Source organism: Alligator mississippiensis, chromosome 1, assembly GCF_030867095.1.
Source record: "Alligator mississippiensis isolate rAllMis1 chromosome 1, rAllMis1, whole genome shotgun sequence".
NCBI classification, from domain to species: domain Eukaryota; kingdom Metazoa; phylum Chordata; order Crocodylia; family Alligatoridae; genus Alligator; species Alligator mississippiensis.
Genome location: NC_081824.1, coordinates 312,532,553 through 312,557,145, shown reverse-complemented (window position 1 = coordinate 312,557,145; position 24,593 = coordinate 312,532,553). Strand labels below are relative to the sequence as shown.

General features: G+C 40.1%; 1 protein-coding gene and 1 long non-coding RNA gene across 4 annotated transcripts in view; one reads left to right on the top strand and one right to left on the bottom strand.

Moving 5' to 3' along the window:
• The window catches only part of LOC109282880 (uncharacterized), a 29,396-nt gene extending 20,567 nt beyond the window's left edge, over positions 1–8,829 (bottom strand). The window contains exon 1 of the long non-coding RNA XR_009459124.1: positions 8,526–8,829. This is a non-coding gene — a long non-coding RNA (uncharacterized LOC109282880). The remainder of the gene's footprint in view (positions 1–8,525) is intronic.
• Positions 1–24,593, top strand: part of IL1RAPL1 (interleukin 1 receptor accessory protein like 1) — a 1,380,155-nt gene that overhangs the window by 456,204 nt on the left and 899,358 nt on the right. The window lies entirely within an intron of this gene.

Below are 24,593 nucleotides of genomic sequence, written 5' to 3'. Positions count from 1 at the left end.
TAGCAGACATAGTCTTTCTGGACTTCAGGAAGGCCTTCGACACTGTCTCTCACCCCATTCTCATTAAAAAACTAGAGGACTGTGGCGTCAACACATACACGTTCAAATGGGTCGCTAACTGGCTGGAGGGCCGCACCCAGAGAGTAGTGGTGGATGGGTCATTTTCGACCTGGAGGGATGTGGGCAGTGGGGTCCTCCAGGGCTCGGTCCTCAGACTCGCACTGTTCAACATCTTCATCAGTGACTTGGACGAGGGGGTAAAAAGCACCCGATTCAAATTTGCTGATGACACTAAGATGTGGGCACGCTAGAAGGGAGGAATAGGCTGCAATTGGACCTAGACAGGTTACAGGGGTGGGCAGATGAGAACAGGATGGGTTTCAACACTGACAAGAGCAAGGTGCTGCACTTGGGGAGGAAGAACCAGCAGCATACCTACAGGCTGGGGAACTCCCTTCTCGTCAGTGCAGAGGCAGAAAAGAATCTTGGAATCATTATTGATGCCAAAATGAACATGGGCCGACAGTGTGGGGATGTGGTCAGGAAGGCCAACCGCACCTTGTCATGCACCTACAGATGCATCTCCAGCAGGTCCAAGGAGGTGACCCTCCTCCTCTATGCAGCACTGGTAAGGCTGCAGTTGGAGTACTGTGTCCGTTTCTGGGCGCAGCACTTCAGGAGGGATGTGGACAGCATTGAGAGGGTCTAGAGGAGGGCCACCCACATGATCAGGGGGCAGCAGGGCAGGCCCTACAAGGAGAGGCTAAGGGGCCTGAACCTGTTCAGCCTCTATAAGAGAAGGCTGATAGGGGATCTAGTGGCCTATTACAAACTAGTCAGGGGGGACCAGCAGGCATTGGGGGAGTCCCTGTTCCCCCAAGTGCTACCAGGAGTGACTAGAAATAACAGTCACAAGCTGGCAGAGGGTAGATTTAAACTAGACATCAGCAGGCTATACTTCACAGTCAGGGCAGCTAGGATCTGGAACCAACTTCCAAGAGAAGTGGTGCTGGCTCCTACCCTGGGGGTCTTTAAGAGGAGGCTAGATGAATACCTTGCTGGGGTCGTTTGACCCCCAGTGCTCTTTCCTGCCATGGCAGGGGGTTGGACCTGATGATCTGCCAAGGTCCCTTTGGACCGTACAAACTATGAAACTATGAATTTATGGTTGTGGAAGCTCCATCCTTGGAGCTTTTGAAGACCTGGCTAGACAAAGCCTTGGGTGGGATGATCTAGTTGGGGTGGTCCTGCTTTGAGCAGGGAGTTGGACTAGATGACCTCCTCAGGTCCCTTCCAACCCTCATTTTCTGTGATTCTATTAGTTGTTTAGCTGTTCTTCATTAAAGAAAAGGGAAATTGAAGTGGGATAGTACATATGGGCTAAGAACACGTAGTCCAAAAACCTGAGGCAGAATTGATCCATCTTTTGTAGGTTTCTCTAAGCAGCAAAGATTAGATTGCTAGAAAATGTAACATGTTTGGCCTTGTGGGGTGAGGAACAATTAAATGCCTGCACTGGCCAGGCCAGAAGGTGGAGATACTTCTGCTGTCACTTCAGACCCTCCCCTGCACCAAGCCCTACGTTTCCAGAGCTGGCAGCCATGGTGACCCTGGGAGGACAGGGGTGGGGAGAACAGAGCTGGGGTCTAGGAGACTGTGACTATGACAAGGGACTCTGTTCCTTCCTGGCCCCCAAAGCTGAGGAGACATGTCTGGTGTGGTGACGTGGATGGGGTGATCACCCAGCCAAGTTGTGAAGGGAGGAAAGTGGGGCTGCAGGGAAAAAGCCCCCATCACAGGCCCTAGCTGGGGGCCTGGGGCAGGAGGCTTTATTCCCCTCCTTGCTGGCCCTCGTGCCCCCCACTGGCTGGCCTGGGGAGCAGGGGCTTTGTTGCCTCCGCTGAGTAACAGCCCATGGGCATGGCCAGCTAGGCTTGGCTTAAGCAGACAGCAGAGCAAAGGCTAGCCTGCTGGTCCTGCAAGTCAGGGTTGGCGGGGGATATGCAAAGCATCATGGGATGCTGAGGAACTGTGAGGTAACTTGTGTTGGGAGGTGATCTATGAGAGAAGTTCCATAGACTGGTTTAACCTAAATCAGTAAAATGTGATAATACATCTATCCAGGTCTATCTTAAACCAGTTTTGACTATTTTGAACTGGTCTGTGTGCCCTAAACTTCTGTTCTGTTACCAGTTTAAACTGGTTTCTGATCACTTATACCAGTTTGTCTGTCCCTAGTCATGATGCCATTGTTTTAAACTCTTCTAAATTGCCTTCTAGAGCTGCTTTCAAGTGTTCCAGAATGGGGAAGATTTTAACCTGGCAAAAATGCCCATGCTAAATAAAATACTGAAATGTAGCTGTTCAACATTCTTTTGGAATCTAACTTAAAACAACTAGAATAATTCTTCCTGCTTTCTTCAAGGAAAATAGCTATTAGGCTTCTTTAAAACAGAAGTTAGCAGTCATGCATAGCATTAGTTTTTAAGAAGTAATATGTGACAATATAGGCACTATAGTATGTTAGGATTTAGAAATTGGGTACTTAGCAAGTGAATGTAAGCCTGCGAGATACTAATAGATCATCCCATATTGAAATTACTACTATGGATATCACTGCATAGGATAATGATGTTGAAAATAATACTTAGCCTTTGAACAGCACTTTTATCTATAGTACTTACCTACTGTTGCAAAGGAGTAAAAATTCTGTATTCCCATTTAAAACATGAGGTAAATGATGCACAGAGAGACAGAATGACTCACCCCAGTTAGAAGGACACTGAATTCAGTGGGGAATGAACCCATTTGTTCGCAGGATAATAATTTGAGTAGAAAGTGAATGTTTAGTTGTACTGAAGTAAATGGGGAAGCATTTTATTTTATCTTTAAATTAAACTTCAGAGTGAGAATTTGCCTGTCTGTGACTAAAGGACTATTCCAGTAGTAAAAAATATTCTAGTGTACTGTCTGTACAAACCTATTAATGCTAGCAGCTGACATCTCACCTTTGCTAGCTGGAAATAACAGAAGAGAAACAAAAATATTTTTTCATGTTGGATGCTGAGATGTTTATGAGCAAGGTACACAATTGCTCAAGGTCCTGCATCCCACATCCCTTTGCCCCCAGTACAGAAATATTCCTACAATCCTAGAATTGGGATAGCTTGTCTTCTCTGTCCCTATTGAGATGGGCAGATCACTGTCCAGCTCTTAAGCTGAGAATTGTTAAATTGTCACTGTTTTAAGTGTGCTATTGCTATATTACTATATATGATGAGGCTCTTTTCCCTACTCCTGTTACACTTCCCTGCCTCTTTATTGATTTTGCAATAGCTGGGAGGTCTAATAGGTCAACTTCTCTTAAACTTTTGTTTGTTTGTTTTTAATTCAGTGTACAATTATTGACCAGGACTGACATTCTATGCAGGATCTAACTGAGGGCTAGTCATTTTAGAGTCAGGGCATATCTACACATGTATTAATGTGCTTTTCCTTATGTACATTAAATTTACTCCCTCCAATATGAGGTACTAAATAAATATGCATTAGGCTGCATTAATGCACAGTAACACACACTTTTTAAGTGACTCTTAATGTGCAGTAGCCTATTCTACTGTACATTAGCATATTACCAGGTTTTTTATGTGTCACTTTAATGCACAGTACAATAGGCTACTGTGCATTAAAGTGCATGTGTAGACATGCCCTCAGTGTGCAGGAAGAGCGGACTTTTCAGCCATAAAAGGCAGTTAGTAGAACTTCTAGGGATAATAACTAAGGAGAATGAGGCAGGGCCATAGAAAGGGAAGTAGGCAGATGGGGAGTAGTTTAAAGTACTTTATAGACTTCTTAAGTTAAAGGGCTTTTTATTGAAGGTCTATAAACTATAATTTCATAGGATACAAGCAGTGCATGGTGTTAGCACGGAAGGATTTTCAGGGAGAAGGGGCTGTTTTATGCTCTGAGTTTGTACAATGCCTGGTAGAACAAGACCATAGTTCTTGTGCCATAATGTATGCATACTAAATAATAAAATACAGAATAGTAAAAAACCTTTCATTGAAATGTTTTTTCTTTGTAACAAAATGGAAGTGCTCATGGAAGGAAAAAAATCTGTTTTATAAAAACAGCTGGGATTTTGGAGGAAAGTGTGATTTAACAAAACTGTGAGGAAAAACAACATTGTAAAGGAAAAATGGTGTTCAACTTTTTCACAAGGAGAAAAATAATAGTTGCTTGATGAGCTGTAATCTATGACATGTCAAAATTCATCTAAAATAGATGCTTGCAGAAAAAGGAATTAGATTGTGGGGTAATAAGCTGCTCTGATTCCTGCTGCTAGGAAGCTCTGAGCTTGTCCCCTTTTCTCAGTTACCGTTTAAGGTGGAACAGTTACTCAAAATATAGTATTTTCATAAAATCAAAAAGAGCTAATTAAATAGAAGAATCTACATTTCACTTGAAGGGAATTGTTTTGCCAGGATGTAGGAAATGCTGAATTTAGTCTAAAGATAATCCGCATGGTGGTTTTTTCCTTTTGAGCAGGAGATCAATAACCAGCTAGGGGCAGCATTTAAAGTGAAAGCACCTTAATATATAATGACAATTCACTTCTATAACAATGGCATCTTTTATAATGATACCAGATGGCCTTGCTAGATTTGTATAGAGTTACTGAAAAATGAAAAAATTGACCCATAAAACAATATGAACTGGAGTATGGCCCAATCACTCGAGAAGTAAAGTTTAAAGAAACAAAAAAATGGGATTGCATTTTGTAGGCCCCAAAATGATTGAGAGGTAGGCTTAGTAAGTCTATTGAGTAATTTTTAGGGGATATCTCATTTATAAATTGTGAAAATATTTAATCATAACAAAATATTTCTATTATCCCTAACATCTTGTGACCAAAGGTCTCCTAGGTTTTGACTACAAAGACCACTTAGAGGAATGAGTCCTGTTTCATGTAGTTCTGTATATACAGTTGTGACTATTAGTATGTCAACCAGGAATCCGTCTCTTAACAAACATATCACTGAGAGAGAATTGCCTGGAACCTTGTAGGAAAGGCTTTCTTTGACCATGTAGAAATCTTTCTTATATTTACATGGAATTTCTGGGTGTGTCTACACATTGCCCCACAACACTGTACAGCCTGCTATGGTGATGTAGCGATCACTTGGGTCTACATGTGATTGGCAGCTCCCACACAATGGGAGAGAGTGACATTCTCTCCCATTGTAGCACACTACTATGGCAATGTAGCAGTGAAATCTTACTGTGTGCTACATGCACAGCACAGTAGCTATGTTATACCAAAAGGAAGTACTAAAGCACAACACCATAGCATTGTCACCATCCTGTGATGTGTAGGTGCACCCTCTGAGAACATGTGGTGGCAGATGACTGAACAAGAAGCAACAGTCTCAAGTTGCAGCAAAGGAAGTTTAGGTTAGATATTAGGAAGAATTTTCTCACTAGGAAGGTAGTAAACACTAGAGAAGGTTTACCCAGAGAGGTGGTGAAATCACCATCCTTGGAGGTTTTCAAAACTTGGCTAGACAAAGCTTTGGCTGGGATGATCTAGTTGGGGATGGTCCTGATTTGAGCAAGGGGTTGAACTAGATGACCTCCTGAGGTCCCTTCCAAACCTAACTTTAAATACATAGACTCATATCATCTCAACAGAGAAAATTCAGGGCATGTGTACATGTTCATGGAACCTAATCTGTGATCTCATGGTTTACTTTAGGCTGTGTGATTACAGATCAGCTCCCCACTTGTGCATATATTCACCAGTACTGGGAGTTGTGCCAGGAACATAATCTTAAGTAAATTGAGTAGGAGGAGAGCCAGGCAGGATCAGGAGGAAGGGAGCTGGCTATGGGTCTGTGAGGGCAGGAGGCATGTTGTCCATCAATGAGTGAGGGGCCTTGGAGAGTTAAAAATAGCCTGTTCAGGATTGGTGGGGGCATAGGAAAAGCACAGCCCCAGGGGTGGGGTGAGTGACTAGGCTTTCCCAGTCCCAGGGATATACTCTGAACATGTACATATGTCCAGTTAGATCAGGTATGGGTCAGCCCAATCTACCTGGTGTAACCCCTCAGGTGAAATAAGTTAGATTAGGCCAGCTATTTTTTGCCCCAATTAAACTCCTCAAATGTACATACAGTTCAGCACTTAGATTGGATTGACCTCACCCTAATTAGGTTGGTCTAAGTGTAACATCTGCATGTACTGTCAGATACAGCTTAAAGCTTCTCTTTGTAGCTACATTACTGTTGTTACCATCACCTGTTATTAAAGAGCAAGGGTTTCTCAGGGTATTATTCTCAGACTTCCAGCCTCACTTTTATTTAATAATTACTTCTTTCTAGTCTGCATCAGTGTTAAATAGTTACTGCAAGTTTAGTTTCTGATCATTTTTTGTTTGTTTGTTGTTGCTTCATTTTAATTTTTAGGGTTTTTTCATTTCCTATTTAAAATGTAACTCATTTGGATGTGTCTTAGGCAGAGGGTTACTAAAGCTTTCACTTTTGGGGGGAAAAGTCAAATATTACATCACTTACACTTCAGTTTTCATTACCAAACTGCTGGGCACAGGAAAGAATGTTGCTGTAAGATACTGTGCTATAAAGCTTCTATTTCAGTTATCCCTCTTTTCCACTCACACTCCACCAAAAGCAAGGACTTCAGATTATGGTACTAGCCACCAGCACTCTGCTTTGAGAACCACAACATTTGCAACCCAGTCTGTTTTCCAGTTTGTGGGGTGGTTCTACATTTATTATACTACTGTAGAGGATGTGCTATCATGTAAGAATGTTGGCTAACCCTTGGCTTTAGGAACAGGACTATACATAAGACTTAGACTTGAAAGAGATGTAGTTATCAATGTAACACATTGCTTGCTCGTTTAGGAGGGAGTTAGGGAAGGTGGAAAGAGCAGTCAGTCTAGACTTCTACATGCTGATGATCCATTGGAGAAAAAGATGAGGGGAAAAAAAAACCTACCAGACTTAAAAAGGATGAGTTATGGGAAGGAAAGATATGGGGAATGGATTTTTTATAGCATCTTTGAATGGACTCAGATTCCTCAAGTTCACCTTTTTAGTAGCCCTTTTCATCCAGCATATTAACCTGTTTCCTTTCTAGTATATATCTATCCTCCTCATTCTTTTACAGAAGGCACCAAATTTCCTGGCACTCTCCAGGAGACTGAGTCTTGCTTTCAGTTCATCTGTAAATAATAGCACTATGTTTGCACTTATATACTTCTTCACTATCTTCAAAGCCTGTACAAACCAATTTAGTTGTGTATGAGGTACACAACAATGTTTATTGTAATTTCTGCTTGGTGAGTAATGTTAATAGTTATTGTTTCTCTTATAACAATTTGTCATTATGCCTCTTTTTTCAGATGGGAAGTAAATTATACAAGGATGGAAATTTTGTACATTACAGGGCAGTACTAATGATAGCATTGTAGGCTTATAACGAGCTGAAGTTTTTAGCCACATAATTTTTTCCTCTAATTTGAGGAAATTGTTTCATTGTTCATCTCTGATGCAACAACTTGAATAAAATGAACAAAAAATTATTGGCAAATTTTCTATTGAAATAAAAGGTTGTCTAACACAGAGAGAGAAAGAGAGAGAGAAACTTTTTGGACATTGATTACAAAGAAAAAAAAGGCAGGGAAAAGGAAGAAAGGAAAAAAGATTTTTTTTTTTATCTTCACCAAGCCAGAACAGTAGTATACTCTCAAACCGTATGACCTAATCAGTGAGAATCACAGTAAAATGTAATGTGAGAAATTTCACACTCAGTGGTGTGAACAATGGAAAAGGTCATAGTTTTAATTACTGAGCTTGTCATTGCCTTGCATAGTTGTAGAGGTGGCTTTTGTTAAGATCTGTTTTCATATTGATAATCTTACTGGATCTAATTTCCTATTCTGTTCTAAAGTGCTTGTTCTGTTTCAAGGAAATTTTGGAAGTCTCATGATTACATTATTCTCAGAACTTGTTTTAAATTTGTCAATTAGAAATAGGGGAACAGCTCTAAATCTTGTTATTGGTTAATAAGAGTCAGTAAAATAAATCAAATCAAATCACCTATGTTACCCATTACTTTAAAAAAAAATTATAGCATAATGGAGAGAGAAATTTACCCACAGCCACATTCCTCACTAAAAATGCATATGGAACCTCTTGGTAAATTAAAACAGAACCATCTCTTTAACATCAGCTTTAATTTTGTAACCTTGCTGACTTCGGAAACAACCAACTTGATGATTCCCAGTGGTCATTTTTCAGAACACTTAGGGCTCAATCCATAAAGAGATGCAGGTATTGCAATTCTCAGCATAACAAAACCTAACTTTTAGGCTAAGTTTAGAGAGTCAAAAAGGAGGAGGATTAATCAATTCAGCCTTTGCAGGTTAGTCTAAACTGCGGAGATTAAACTGAGAAACAACTGGACAGACATTCACTTTTGATTAAGGAAATGCAGCCACATACCTGCAGTGATTTAGGCCAGAAGCTGAGGGCGCTAGAGCACAGCTCTCTGGCACATAGCCAGCATGGGTAGCTTCCTCTTCGTGACGATCCCAAGGTCTCTGGGATTTGCAGTTTAGGATCACTGCAGCAGGCCTCTGCCCATCACTTCCTCTTCCTGCTTCCAGGTGCCTCTGGGGTTTGTAGTCCACAGTCACAGCCAGAAGTATGTTTTCGGCAGGGCAGGGCAGGGCAGCTCTGTATTTGTGGGGAAGAGAAGTTTAACTCCTCTCCCCGGCCCCAGCCCCAGCCCCAGCCGGGGTTTGTCTGGAGAGAAAGGGTGGAGGGAGTTCCTGCCTCCCTCCCTAACCCCCCAACCTTCTCTGCTGGAGCAGACAGCCCAGCCCAGGGCTGGAAATCATGCTGGGATGCTGGGGGACTGTGATTTATCTTGAACCAGGAAGGGGTATATGCCTTTGCATTTTAAACTTGATACAAGATTACTTTTGAGATGCAATAAAATGTAAAAGTCCGTTCTTGAAACTTTTCCATATTTCACTACTTGTCAGCTGAATAATGTGAATGAATAGAATTGTATATGTGTCTTGCGACCCACAGTCAACATTAACTTCGTTCATTGTTTTTTCAATTTTATTTTGGTTGTCTGTTACTTAATTTAAAATCAGACATATTGATTGTCCCATTTCCTTAGTTAATAGAATGTACTCAGTGTGATTTACAAAGTTATGTATTTTTTGACTGAAAGGTGATCTGATAGGTTTTAAAATAGAACCACTGTCACTTCCAGGAAGCCAGATTTGTTGAGTTGCACTGACAGTACATTAGGACAATTCCTTTACAGCATGTTCTCATTAGTATCTATTCTTTCCAACTTGGCTTATATAACATTAATGCATAGACGTCATCTGACATATGTGAATGTTTTAAAATTATACAGCTAGACACACACAATACCTAATGTTTGGGGAAATAATCCTTTTCTTCCTATGAAAAGCTTTGCTGATAAATGACTTTATTCTTCAATAATGATAATGAACAATGGCATTTTCTTTATTCATCTATCTACAAGAAAAAAATTACCATTAATTGCCCATCTTGAAGCTGGTGGGATTGTCTCCAGCAGTATTACATGGCAACATTCTGTGCTGTAGCACACATGCTAGGTGAAGGAGAACAGGAAATAAGTATACATTGGATTCTTAGGTAGTAATAACCCTAGTTTCAGCCAAGTCTGTGGAATGCATTTTCTTGTTTTTGGCTTCTTCTTCTTTATGTTTAGGAGAAAATTTGGGTAGGGGAAGAGGAGAAGAGGATTTTTTTTTATTTTCCCTTGATTGTGTAGGACCCTAATCAAACTAGGCCAGATATGCTTATGACTCTAGTGCAATAGAAAACATTTTTCTTTAAATCACTGTTGCAGTTTGAGTGTTAATGGTCAGACTCTTTTCTTACCAATGTTTGCATTTAAATAGACTCAAATGATCTTTGAAGGTAACATCCCATTAAGATGAAAGGAGGGTTTTTTTTCCCTTTTATAATATTATCAATGTGTTTGTGTGTGTGTGAGCACACACATGCATATTTATTCTGTTTCACTGCAGCTTTAGTAAGTAATACTGTGCAAATTAATTCACACTGTCCTTGCAACTAGAAGGACAAGAAATATAATTATTTTCTGAGACAAGGAAAAAACAGTCTAAAGAAAGCAGAAGTATTTGAAAAAGCTCTTAGATACATTGATTTTGTTGCACCTAAGGATTTTAATTTGTTTTTGTGAAACTACACTTAGAATGGTTACAAGTCATCTTCCCTAACCTATCATTGTCTAAAGTGAGACATATTTTCTAATGAACCAATAAAATTCCTCCTATCTGTGTTCAAATTATAGCGATACCCAATACATGGAATAAAAGCCTGACTCATAGAAAGGGCTAGTGTGACACAAGATGTATGAAAAATGGAATATAAAGGTTATATTGCCTTTGTATTTTGCACATTCACAACTGCTATTATACTAACTTATTAGTCCCTAGACTGGCGTAAGACACTGTATAATAGTGCTGTTAGACAACATCCATGCTTTTGGTAGGGACTGCTGCTCCTCTTTGGTATTGTCAAACCCAGAAGCATGGCAGTGAAGCTGCTTCAGGGCATCCCTATGGTTGCCCTTTTGATCTCAAGCTCCAGTGTTTTTGTGAGTAGCTTCATTAAAGCACTTTTAGGTTTGACAGTGATCATTATGAGTGGTTAGCCAGGACATACTCAAGAGATGGACCCCCTCCAGAAGTGCCTGGGACAGAGTGTATCCAGTATACCCTAAGAGTTTTGGGTTTTCTTAGCTTTGTAGTTGGTCTAGATTAAAATTATTTGTGTCAACTGACTTAATAGTTTTCAATGAATAGCTTTGAGAATACAAACCTTTTTTGTAGTCATGACAATCAGAGGTATAAGAGTGTTTAGATTAATGCAGTGTTCAAGCTTTCCAAGCATACATATCTTAGTACAAAGTATTCCCACCCTCAAATTTCAGACTCCCTGAAAAAAACTATGCATAGTACCAAATTAGATATGAGGTTGAGGCTGTCATTTGCAATACTGATGCTCTACTGAGGTCTGTAGAGCTGGAGATCTAGTTAGACTGTTCTACACTCTTCTTAAATTTCCTGTGTTTGGATTGTGTTGCATTTTCATTTTATCTCTAGTGGAAAGAAAGAAGAGATTAGGATATTTTTGGTAATACTTCTCCTTAGCTGTTATTGTTTTTATAAAATAACTTTTTTGTATGTTCAACAGAATGCTGTTGAAGTTACATACTTGTTTGTAAGACAATCCATGTTGGAGTCAAGGTTTTTCATGCAGATCAGACTACTGTTTTTTTTTCCTTCAGGTGAATGTAGACCTACAGACCCCTGATCCAATGTGTAGCTGGGGTTTTTTGTTAAATTTTCTAAAGTTTTTCTCTGAAATCTAATTTGGCTATTGTATTTTAGGCATCTCACCAGATGGCATCTCTGGCAGGTGTGTGCTTTCTGGAGTGATGAAAATGGTTGGTTCTTATGAATATTTATTGATTCAGTAAATATAGCCCTGAAAGCGGCTTCCAAAGGGACATTTCCACCCAGAAAAGAGAAGCCAAATAAGTAGTCCAACAGAACAACAGCAAGTGTGTACTTACCAGGGTGAAGAGTCCCTTTTTTTTTTTGCTCAGTTGCTTATTCTGGATTGAAGGTTTACCTAGAATCATGGTACTCACCTAAAACATGAAGCTGACTGAACTGGTTGCTAATAACAATTACTTTAGTGATATTTCTGTGAGCAGCACTAGAACAACAATTGCAAAAAAAACCCCAAAACACATGATGCCCATTCAAGTTCAATAAAACACTAAAATATTTGTATTTAAATAATTGTTGAACAGGGATGGACTTTGGTTTGTGCTTCATGCATGAGGTTCCAATGTGTGTTCCACAAGTTCCATCCAACTAAGTATAATAAGAAATAACGGAAAAGAAAGAAACTGTGAATATTACAATATTTCTTTCTCTTACATATAAGCAGTTGTTTATAGTGTGTCACCTTTTATTGTATATTGTGTATTTTTGTCTAAATCAATTAAAGGTTAATTTGATGTGTTTAATTTAATCAAAGCCTGTGAAACTAAATTATTTATATTAAAAATAATGTAGCTTCTACACTTAATTTTGATCAATTTTAATTGCTTCAGGCAGGCATTGAGATAATTCAATCACTGGCTATAGAGAGAGTTGTTATCTAATTAACAAGGGAGACAACATTCTGAATAAGAGGAAAAAACACAAGGAAGATGCAAGTGGTAATCAAAGATGACTACAACTAAGTTTTGTTACTCAAAGGTTATTATTGGCAGTATCCTGTTAATAGATATCATGTGCTATACAAGCTGTGATGCTACATGCATCCTGATGGCCACAAGCATAGAATGATCAAATTCTTATTTAATAAAACTGATTGAAAAATAGAGGAAGGCTTGATTAGAATGAGGAGGAGCTGCTTTATGCCCCATTAGAGTGTGCTGAGAACATCAAATGTCTAAAGCCACATTCTGATTGACTAATTAGGTCTTTCTGGGGTGTGATAGCCTTAAACAGAAAATGAATGCTGGCTCTGTATGAATTTACAGTAGTGTCCATAATCATAAATCCTCCTCCTTCAAGGGTACCTTTATTATGTTTGTTCTTTCCTTGCTATTTTATTTTAATCTAGGAAACACTTTCCAGAATGAAAGACTACAGTACCTAGCCGAGTATCCTAATCTATCCTACACACGCTCAGGCTTGAATCATTCATTTAGATTAATATTTCACTTCAATACTTGAGTAACTGATGCATATAGTTGCAGACATTTTAGTAATTTTTTGCACTCTGGGAAATGTTAATATTTTGAAATTTATTTGCAATGTGGACAGAGTTGGAAATATTACAGAAGGCTCTTTGCTTGTTTTCACTATAAAACATTGGATTTGAAAAAGGCCAAAATATTTGTGTATTGGTTCCATATTAATTTCTCTGATTAAAAAAAATCCCCAATTTTAAGATTAAAAATGTAACCTTATATAGCTCTGGGTTTAGCTCTGGCTCTTGGGGGGGAGTGTGTATGTGTATATATATATATATATATATATATATATATATATATATATATATATATATATAGTGGTGTTTCATTTTAATCATGGAAAATGTAGATTTTGGGTTACTTTTTTCAGTCTGAAAATTGGAGGGAGTTTTTTTTTTTTGTGAGAGAAAACCAGTATCCCCGGTCTTCAAGCCCAGCTGGCCCCTACCCTCCCATCCAGGTGGACTCTTATCCACTGACCAGCTACACTTGGATTCCAGGCTTTTGAGGGTCAAGCACCTCTTTGCATACTCCTTGCACATTTCATCTTATGTAACTGAAATATCTGCCTATATTACATCTTTCAGAATCCTTCATGGTCATAAAGGTTCAGTAAATCACCATGGTGATTCAACTAGAGGAGTTTCCATAACATCATAGGACTGGAATGTCCTATGTCCAGATGTAGTCTCATCAGAGCACCTAAACACAAAGAAAAATGTTCTGATCTTCTCTGGGGAGCTTAATCTATCTAAAAAGGGGATCAGAAACCATTTATCAGTTGCCAACCAAATTAATACAGCTTCTTTCAAAAAGTAACTTACGGCTTCCCCTGCTACTGATTGCCACTCTTGGGAATTGCCACTGATTCTCTGCCACTGAATAGATATTGATGTTCTGGCTTTGCAGGCTAGATAAAAATCACTTGGTAAGCCAGACCTGGTCTGTCGGATGCTGACCTAGAAAATAGATTTTTTTTAAAAATGGAAATTTGGTAAAGATTACAAACATATATTTTCCATGTAAATTTTTGATTTTGTGCATATTGCATTATCCACCAAAGAAACATTTTTACATAAAATTCCCAAACACCTTTAGCTAATGTTTGCAATAAGAAGTTACAGGTTCACTTTTCAGTTGGCTGACTAGACATGCCATGCATATTTATAACTGCCTCTGGGTCAGAAGATCTACCAGTTTAAAAGGGTATAGTCAACAGTAGTGAAGGGTGAGAGGGTTATTTTGTTGTTGTGAGGAATCTTAGGCTGTGGAGCTTGCTGCTACAGAGCTGATAATTTTTAAGCCATGATAAATAGATTTCCTATTTATTTAGGCTTTTCCTGATGGGATGGGGTGAGGGATTTAGGATCGTTTAGGAGAATACTGCAGTTCCTTATTTATTTTTCTTTCTAAATGGATTTCATGTGTAGTTCATTAGGGAAATGGATGTCGAAGAGAGGTACCTCTGATATTGATTTTGGTATTGCATAAAACATTAAAACACACGCATCTAGAGACTGGTGGAAAGACTTGAAGAGTAAATATGAAGAAAACTGTGCAGACTGAACACAAGCCTCTCTCTCATCTACTTCATCCTTTTTATTTGTAAAGTAAAAAAATTCTCCAGAAATGCATTTTATTCCGACATCTGCTTGAGAAATAGGTTGTCAGCAAGGAGTCCCTTGAGAACAGGCTGTTGGTAAAAACTGATGCAAGCCTGCATCAAGAAGAACAAAACTTGATGAGAGACTAGATGTTTAAGATGATGAAACTAAAACAGTTAGCAAAAGCACTCAACCTGTAAATGTTGAGATGGAAAGTTCAAAGGCTGTCTCTGGGGCTTTGACTGGGGATAGAAAGTTTTGCTCAACTGCACAATGTAGATGTAAAAAAAATAACTTTAAAGATAAACATGTGGCTTCTTTTAAGTCATAAGGAAAATAACTTACTCCACACACACATCTCATTGCTATCAGTGGGAATTTGTATATTCACAATAGTTATAACCATGTTTGGAATAGAATTTTCATCAAATATCCAGGCTCCTCATGCATGTAGGTTCATTTTTTAAAGCTGAACTTATTTCTAAGGAGGAAGGAAGTCTCTTTTTTTATTTGTGCTGCTAAAACTTTGAAATAGCTCTCAGAAAGTCTCATCTTGACTGGTTTTGTTCAGGTCTTATGCAAAGCAAATCTCTTACAACAAAGAAACCACATCCTAATGTGTAACCTTCTGTTTGTCCTAAGCTCTTTTCTTCCCCATGGCAGTTTTAAATGCAAATGAAGAGAATGGTCATGAAAGTTTCCAGATTCTTGGCAGCCCCAGAGGCTGGCATCTTCTGTCCATCCAAAAAACAGGGAAGACTTGGCAGTAGAAAAGTAAGATTCCTTGTATCATCCTGCCAATGTTCCTCAATTGTGACCTGGGGGAGGCTATCTCTTGGGCTGATTAAAATCTAGTTCATTCTCTATGCTTCATTCAGGACTTAGCCTCACTTTTGATACTGGAAGTGAGATTAGGAGTTGTCATTCTGATTCTGATCAGGAGCTTTTCTAGCTCAGTGCCCCATCTTTCAGCGTTTTTTTGCGACTGCCTTAGAAAAATAGCAACCTTTTGCATAGACACGGGACAACTTGTTCCCTCACTGCCATTGAAACTGAATGTTGCATTCCTTCCAAATTCTCATTTACTTTACTCCATTATAACTCTGGATATTTGTATTATCTATATTAAGATTTAGGCACTAATAATTAGAACAAGGTTTCTAATTTCAGTTTGCAAAGGATGTTAAGAAGACCTGAGTGGCTTTCAAAATGCCAAATGGATTGGGAAGAATATAGACAGGAATAATTGTTAGGAGGGAATAACCAATAGGTCATTTTTGTAGAAAAGCAAATTGCTTCAGGTTGAGCAGGTTTTTCTAGCACTATAAAAAAAAAAAAAGTATTTTTTAATTAATATTTAGTGTAGCCTAAATCTATAGAATGTCATTTGATGCTATAAGCAGATATTTGAAAAATGATGTTTCTGAAAATGTTGTTTGAATTTTCAGATATTGCTATTTAATCTGCTGAAAGGAAAAAAATGCTGTTTTTAAAATAAGTCTATTGCTATGAATCATGTCAAATTAGGGCTCTTGTACTCTCAGTTGACTGTATTCTGGCAAGCAAGAAATTTTAGATTTTCCCTAATGATCCAGCATTTGTTTTTCTATTCAACACTCATAACAATGCACTTGTGAAAAACTAGGAACTGAGCCATAGTAATACATTTCAATATTTCAGGGATCCAATGGAAGAACCGTAAGACACATAAATTAAATTCCTGTTTAAGTAAAGCATGTTCCCTACTGCAGATTCAGTTTTCTGCTCTTTCCACCCACCTTCAAAAGTCTGTTACTTCCTCTGCTTTGGGGGGAAAGCAAGATACATTCTTGGTAAGGAGTAGCATGAAAACTTCACTGCACTTAAAAATGATCCACCCTGGAATTTTCTACCCTCAGTAGAATTAAGTTAATTTTCCCTATATTGTTCAAAAAAGGAGGATTGCTGGGAAGAGATGGGATGCACCTGATGAAGAGAAGGAAGAGCATCTTCTTTCTAGGTAGGTAAATGGGGAAGTCAGTGACCTGGAGGAAGAGCAAGCAGGAGGACGTGCTCTCATACTTCCTGATAAATCAGGGCAATCAACTAGTCACCTCAGATGCCTGTACACGAATACAAGCAGCCCGTTAAACAAGCAGGAAGAATTGGAAGTCCTTGCACAGTCAAGGAACTATGACGTGATTGGAATAACAGAAATGGTGGGATAGGTCACATGACTGGAGCACTGTCATGGATGGGTACAAACTTTTCAGGAAGAACAGGCAAGAAAGAAGAGGATTAGGAGTTGCACTTTATGTAAAAGAGCTGTATGATTACTCAGAGCTCCAGTATGAAACTGGATATAGGCCTATAGGCCTCTGGGCTAAGTTTAGAAGGGAGAGCAACAAGGGTGATGTTGTGGTGGGCATCTGCTACAGTCCACCAGGCCAGGAGGAAGTGGTAGATGAGGCTTTCTTCAAATAGTAGTGGGAGTTTTCTGATCACAGGCCCTGATTCTTGTGGGGGGCTTCAATCACCCTGACATCTGCTGGGAGGGCAATACAACAGTGTGCAGGGAATCCAGGAAGTGTTTGGAGAGTACTGGGGACAACTTCCTGGTGCAAGTGCTGGAGTGGCCAACCTGAGGCCATGCTTTTCTTAACCTACTGCTCAAAGCAGGGATGAATTGGTGGGCAATGTAGTAGGGGATGGTATCTTAGGGCAGCAGTGATCACAAGATGATTGAATTTAGGATACTGAGGAAAGGGAGGATAAAGAGCAGCAGTCAGGACCCTGGACTTCAAAAAAAGCAGACTTTGACTTGTTCAGGGAACTCATGGGCAGGATCCCTGGGGAAGCCAGTCTGAGGGAAAGAAGACTTCAGGAAAGCTGGCTGTACTTTAAAGAAGCCTTACTGTGAGTGCAGGAACAAACCATTCTGGTACACAGGAAGACTAGCAAGTATGGCAAAAGACCAGCTTGGCTTAGCAGGGAACTCTTCAGTAAACTAAGTCACAAAAAGAAAGCTGTAAGAAGTGAAAACTTGGTTAAATAAGTAGGAAGGAGTATAAGAGCATGGTGAGGGAGTTGGGGGGATATGACTTATGAGGACAGGCTGAGGGAACTGGGCTTATTTAATCTAGAGAACAGGAAACTGAGAGAAAACTTAATAGCAGCCTTTGGCTACCTGAAGAGTGGTTCAAAAGAGGATGGAGCTAGACTGTTCTCAGTGGTGACAGATGACAGAACAATGGTTTCAAGTTGCAACAAGGGAAGTTTAGGTTAGCTATTAGGAAGAGTTTTCTCACCAGTAGGGTAGTAAAACACTGGAACAGGTTATCCAGAGAAATGGTGAAATCTCTATCCTGGGAGGGGTTCAAGACATGGCTAGACAAAACTTTGGCTGGGATTATCTAGTTGGGGACTGTCCTGCCTTGAGTAGGGGGTTGGACTAGGTGATCTCCTGAGGTCCTGCCCAACCTTAATTTTGTATGATTGTATGATTCTACTTAGGACAGGCATTTTGGAGGAGCTGATTATTTGCCATGGGTTAGAGAATGAAGGGTGAAATCCCAGAAATGTTAAGGAAGGACAATAAAACCAATGGGGTAAAAATGACACAATTAAACTAATAATAAGACTTGTTTTTAAGGAAATCTGGAGCACTGCCTCACTCCTGCCCCCCTCCTCCCCACTCCCCCATGCACTATGCTGCTCCACCTCCCCAGCAGCAGGGGGGAGGACTGCCCATTTTGGGGGTGAGCGAGGCCAGGAAAGTGGGTGGCTGGGGCTCTGTTGGGCAAGAGGAAGAGAAGGAAGGATGAACCTGGAGTCTGCTGCTGAACAGGGAGAAAGTTGGCCTATTCCACTGCAATGTAAGTGCAGTGTGTGTCTGTGTGTGTGTATGAGTACATACACATGTGTGTGCATGTATCTGTGCATGTCTCTATGCATATATATGCATGTCTGTATGTGTGTGTGTGTGTGTGTGTAGCTACTCTCAATCCAGCTGCTGTATTAGCATGTGTGTGCACCATGCCTTGTGCAGCTGCTTGATGATCATATCAGCAAAAGGCTGAACCTGAGCAGCCTCCTCTTGTCTCCATTAGATCCCCTTTATATGGCTCCCCTCTCCCCGCATCAGCTCCCCACCAGCTTCCTCCCACTTTGGCTCCCTTCTCCTCACCTCCCCCAGTCCTTCTCTCTCTCCTCCCTCCCTCACCACCTCTCTCTTCCCATTGCTCCCCCTGCCACTTTCCTGCTCCCCAGACCTTCCCACCTCACTAACTTGTCAACCCTCTGCTCACTTCTCTCTCTCACCTCTCTTTCCCTCTCTCCCTCTCTTCCCTTTTCCAGCTTGTCCCACACCCAATACACGCACACACACACAGTGGTAGTGGGGGAAGTGCTGAGCCAAGCCCCCCACAGCTGGACCTAGGCAGGATGGAGTCAGCCAGAGCCACAAAGCCAGAGCTGCTCCTCTAAACATGGGACCTTGGCAGCTGGGTGGGCAGGTGAAGAGGGATCCCTACTCCCCTCAGGGCATGGGTCTCTGTTTCTGCCTTCAATGGTCTGTGAATGGGTGAAAAATAGTGTAAGCAGCCTGCGCTTACAGCAGCACCCTCCCCCTGGCCCCCTGGGTGATCCCCACTGCAGGCAGGAGGTGCAGTGCCCAGGTCGATCTCCCTGCTGCCTCCAGCCACTGCTCAACAGGCTGGGGCAGGCAGAGAGGGCAGAAGGTGCTAATCCAGGCCTTCTGTTTGAATTTTCACTAACCACCCAGGAAGCCAGAACAGTCTACAAACTCTGGGACTGTCCTGACCAAACCAGGATGTATGGTCACTATACCCTGAAAGCTTGATCAGGGAAGAAGAATGACACCCACAGGAGACTAGAAGACTAGGGAAGATATAAATCCCCTTGAAGAATGCATGAGCTTACCACAATGTACATGTTCAGAAAGAGGCAGTGTTTTGCACATTAGCCAGAAGCTCTCAGATATGAAAGTAAGAATAGCTCTAGGCAAGTTTACTATGGAAGACTGGTACTTGCATGTCAAATAATCCAAAATGATATTGACCTTGTCAGCATTACAGCTGGGGTAGCGTTTGTAAAGAATGAAATGAACCTGAGCAATTTTTGTTTAGGTATTAGGCCATATTTCTACTGCTTTAGCTCCAGTGAAATTAATTTTTCGTGTAGAAAATCCTACAGGTACTTTTTGCCTCAACATCTGCAGAAGAGAATGTAAATGCAGTACATTTTAGGGTGCCAGTTGCAGAGAATGTAAAGGCAACAACTCTTAGATGAACATGCTGACTCTGAAACAGTCCCAGGCAAAAAAAGGAATTTGTGCTCTCACCTACAGAAAGTTTTACATTACTTTCTTGCATGCATGCAAAGTTGAAAAATGATGAGCCACAGAGTATTTTATTTTCTAAGTCTTATTCTAAGACACCTTAAATTATGAGGTTTGGAGTATAAAATAATCTTCACCTAAGTTATTCTTGTACATTTCCAGGTTGTATTTTTTTTTTAATTTGGGGGAGAGGGGAGGAGCCCTGGAGGGGAGAAGGTAAATTAGATATTTATTGTGGGAATCTCTGACAGAAGTTTTAGCTCCATTAAGATGAGATAGAGAAGAGGTGTAGGGTGATGTAATATTTTTCATCTCAAGTTGCTCTCAGATAAAAATGGCTCCATAGCCTCATTGAGATTCCTGCTGAATAAACTGCCAGATTGAGGAGCCAAATCTGTGGCAGTTTATATATAGTTTGTAAAGAGCCTATTCAGTTTGACTCTGGGAAAATTTCAGTACTTATATTTGGCACAAGTTTCTAAAAGACGATGATGAGTAATTATGCAAAAGATTAAAATTAAATATCCTTATGATTTGAGCCCTTCACATAACTTTGCATTTCACACAAGTTATGCTACTAAACCATTCACCAGTGTTTGAACAGTTGAGGCAAATATAGCAGAGAGTTATATGTGCCAAATGATTGAAAGGTTATTTTTGACTTGCCAATTAAAAAAGTCCTGGAGTCTTATTAAATTGTGGAATTTCTTTTTTTCCATTAGCTTTCTCCACTCTGTCTCATTTTAATAAGAAAGAACTAAGGGTTATTGAATTAGGACACACTCAAGGGCACAACAACAACTTTACCAACTTGCTGCAACTTATTCCTCCACCATTCAGTTATGCTACCACTAAAACAGTCAGCATGGTGCATATACACTTGAAGGTTGGTATTCAGATTCATAAACAATTGCATATTCTTAGTCTTCCCATAAGTCTATTTCTTATAGATTTTTTAAAGCCAGATGGGGCATTAGGTCATGTAGTCCAACTGCCTTTATAACACAGGTCATACAATTTCATCACTTAAACTGAATTAAGTGTAATCATTTATATTAACATCTTCAAGTCTTGATTTGAAGGTGTTGAGAGGGAGAGAATCCATTGCTCTGACTGGTAGTTCAAAGTTTTGGACTTTCCTTACAAAATAATTCCCATTGACTACTACCAGCTATAGAAGGCAGAGTTACAAGTGCATTAGAGGGGTAATGTTTCCCTTAATACCTTGGATTTCAAAGGTTTAAGTGTATCTAATATTTTGCATATGAGAAGGAAGCTAGTCACAACTGAGGAATCTTAATGCTGTTAATAAAACAGGCATCAATCTATTGAGAACTGCTATAGCAGTGCCATGTAGTAACTAAATAGATCACTAAATTAAATATAGGAGCTTTCACCATATGGCTTCATCAATGGATTTGGACAGTAGCTGAAAAACAAATGAGGTAGAAAAACGGGGATAGTGGGAGAGCTTAGTTTTTAAGAGGAGTGAGACACCTTGCCCCATTCTTGCAAGTGGGTAGAGAGACTCAGAGTTCTCCAGAAGGGCATCACTTCCATGCCAGTTCTTGCATCCATTTAGAGCAACAGAGAAAAGAGATCAGAGCGCTCTATATCTGACATAAGTGGTGGAGGTAGGGAGGGGGGCCAAGATACCTCCAAGCAGATTTTGGAACCAGAGAGTAGGTTTTGGGCACCCCTATCCTCAGAGAACCAAGTCCCCCATACACATCTAGGCATATGCCAAACAGTCCTACCTCTCCTCTCCCCTTACTCCCTCTTGCACCCATTTTCATTTTGTCTCCAAGAGTCCCTCACCTCCTCTTAGTCTGAATCTCCCAACACTTCTCCATGCTATTGCCACCCATCTGCATTTTATTGTCCCTTATTTCCCTCTCCCTGCTCTGTACCAAACCCCTCTCCACCTCTTTTCCAATTTGTCTACCTCTTAATGTTGACGCTGAGTTTTAGGAACCCAGCCCTTATACCTTTGTTCTGGGCAGGTACAACCCTCAGACCAACCACAACACCTGCCAGTTGATAATAGGTGAATTTATTGATACAAAGAGATAACAAAAAGCAACAATACAAACAATTAAGAAATTCTATATCTACCAATCCTAGGTCTGTCATCAGAGTCAAAATACATCTGGTCAGGATGCAGGCTGCAGGCTGCACTCTGAGGCCTTTTCTCTTAGGTGTCAGCAGTCTAGAGGTGGGATGCTGAGGTCCACATCCCCAGTCCAGTGGGGTGCATAAGACAGGGTGCTGGTATGCCCTTGGTCCATGGTGGCTTTGGACCCTTCCCAAGGGATGGGGATGGGATGAGACGGGACAAAGGGAGGGATGGGAGGGACCAGACAAAGGGAGGGATGGGAGGAACCGGACAAAGGGAGGGATGGGATGGGATGGGACAAAGGGAGGAAGGACCCTTTGTTACTCTCAAGTCTCTGCTTTTGTATTCTCCTTACCCTTTGTTGACTCCTGATGACTCTTCATCCATGGCTATCTCTGCTTGGTTATCTCTCTGTGGCCACATGTCCACGTAGCCTTCTGGGCCTTTTCCTAATTTGGTCTGTTCCCCCCAAAACAGGACTCAGGCCCCCATGCTGCTCTGGGACCTTGTAGCTGGTGTCACTAATCTTCTGTTATTGGACAGTATAGAATGTACTTCCTCAGTTCCCAGGAGTTGTCCTTGTTGTGTTAAACAACCCATCTGCCTTAAAGGCTGTGGTCTCGTGTTATGGAATGCCCCTCTCAAATCTCAGGCTGTGTCTATCCATTGGCCTTGTACTAGACAGCCTGTCTGTTTTCAGTGCCATGAGAAGCTGTGTGTATGTTTCCCAAGCTCTTTAGAAATCTATTTAACCCCTGCTGCCCATCTTGACCCCTTATAATGCATATATCTATAACTATAAGCCAATTCCCAAAAAGCAGACCTTTAAATACCATTTCTAAGCCAACATTAATACCCTACCCCTCTGAGAACTTTCCCAAACCCTCCAATATTGTTCACCCACACACCAATTTCTCCTTCTGTGCCCTGAACTCCCATATTCTCTAGTTTGGTACAAAACAGTTTTGAGCAATAAAAATGTTCTGAGTACCTCATGCTGGGAATCTGCATCAGAGACTCCTTGAAATTAATCCCACTCAGTTCAATTTTTGTGGAAATAGGAATATTTTATCCTAACTATCTTCCATGTTACCGCTTAATAAATGCTAATCCTTTAATTAGAAATATTGTCATTATAACTACTCTAGGTAGAAAAGTATCAACATGTGCAGCAATCATTCCTGCATATCTGTATGTGTAATATAGAAACTGCTTACTGTATTGTCTTACATAAAATGGTTAGAACCTGTATATATTACCTGTTCAAATTAGCAGAGCATACTTCCTGAAAGAGAGTGGAAAGGAAGACCTTAAAGGAAATAACAACAGTGCAGCACTGCAGTATCATGTGTAGTCAGTATCCCATGTTTCAGTTAAAGCACCTCCACTCCATTTTGAAACACAGGATGCTGAATACATGTGATGGTGAGGCTTGCTGAAGCATTCTAATTATCAGACACAATTAATTATTTTAATTTCCTGTGCTTCCTGATGCTTCTGATAATGCTTCTTGTCAAAAATTAAAGTGATTCAAGAAAAATATTTATGAGATACCACCATACACACACCCTTCTGCTCCCAAGAAAAAAGAACAAATAACATTTTTAAAAATTAGCAAACAACAGATTCTTACTTTTTTCTGTATACTCCTGAGGCATAGGGTATCCTTCTGTATACCCAGGCCACAAATCATCCCCATTTTTAATCAATAAATTGAGTCTGCTCCAACACATTCTAATTAGAACACATCAGAGCACGTGTATGGGGACACAGTATTCCCAGTCCTCCTGTTCAGGTTTCTGCCAAGTGTATACTTTCAATTTAGAGTGCATAGGTGTAGCAAAAATTCAATGACCACAGTCTGTCCCCTGGAGCTATCCTGCAACTCTGATAGTGGACTGCCTGGAAACCCTAGTCTTCACATGCATTATAGTCTATTTTGGTGGGTGAATTTTTCCATGTGCCATTCTAAAAAGCAAAGCTTCTCCATTAATGTATACATTTCAAAATTGCTTCTCTGATGGGGCGTGTAAGAGAAATACATGTTGAGTGAGTGAGATCAAGTTGGGGGTGATTTGTGCCATGGGTATACAGAAGTACACCCTGTGCTTCAGCAGTATACAGAAAAAGAAAGAATCTATTTCATTGCTAATTTTTAAAAAATGCTATTTGTTCTTTCTTCTTTGAAGAAGGAGTGTGTGTGTGTGGTGGTATCTCATAAATGCCCTTGAATCAGTCTGAATTTGGACAAGAAACATTATCAACCTCTGGAAGCACAGGAAATTAAAAAAAATAATTCACATAAATGTGTGAAGTGTTAGAGGAGTCATTTTGTTAAAACAAGCAGACTTATTAAAATAAAAGTGCTGGCCCCCATCCCTATGTGTTTTAATACCAAATCATTATTGAAATGAATATTTTGCATAGTTTGTATTCTCAAAAATTTCAAAACATTAGCCTCTTAGACTGATTTAAAAAAAATCTCAGTCTCAATTATTTTTTCTTGGCCTTGAAAAATCTTACTAATTAATTAAAGGTGAAAGGAGCACTTTTTGGAACTCACTCATACTACTGATGTTTAAAGCTAAGTAAAAGCTAAGGCTTCAAAGCCTAAGGCAGAATCTAAATTATGCCATTT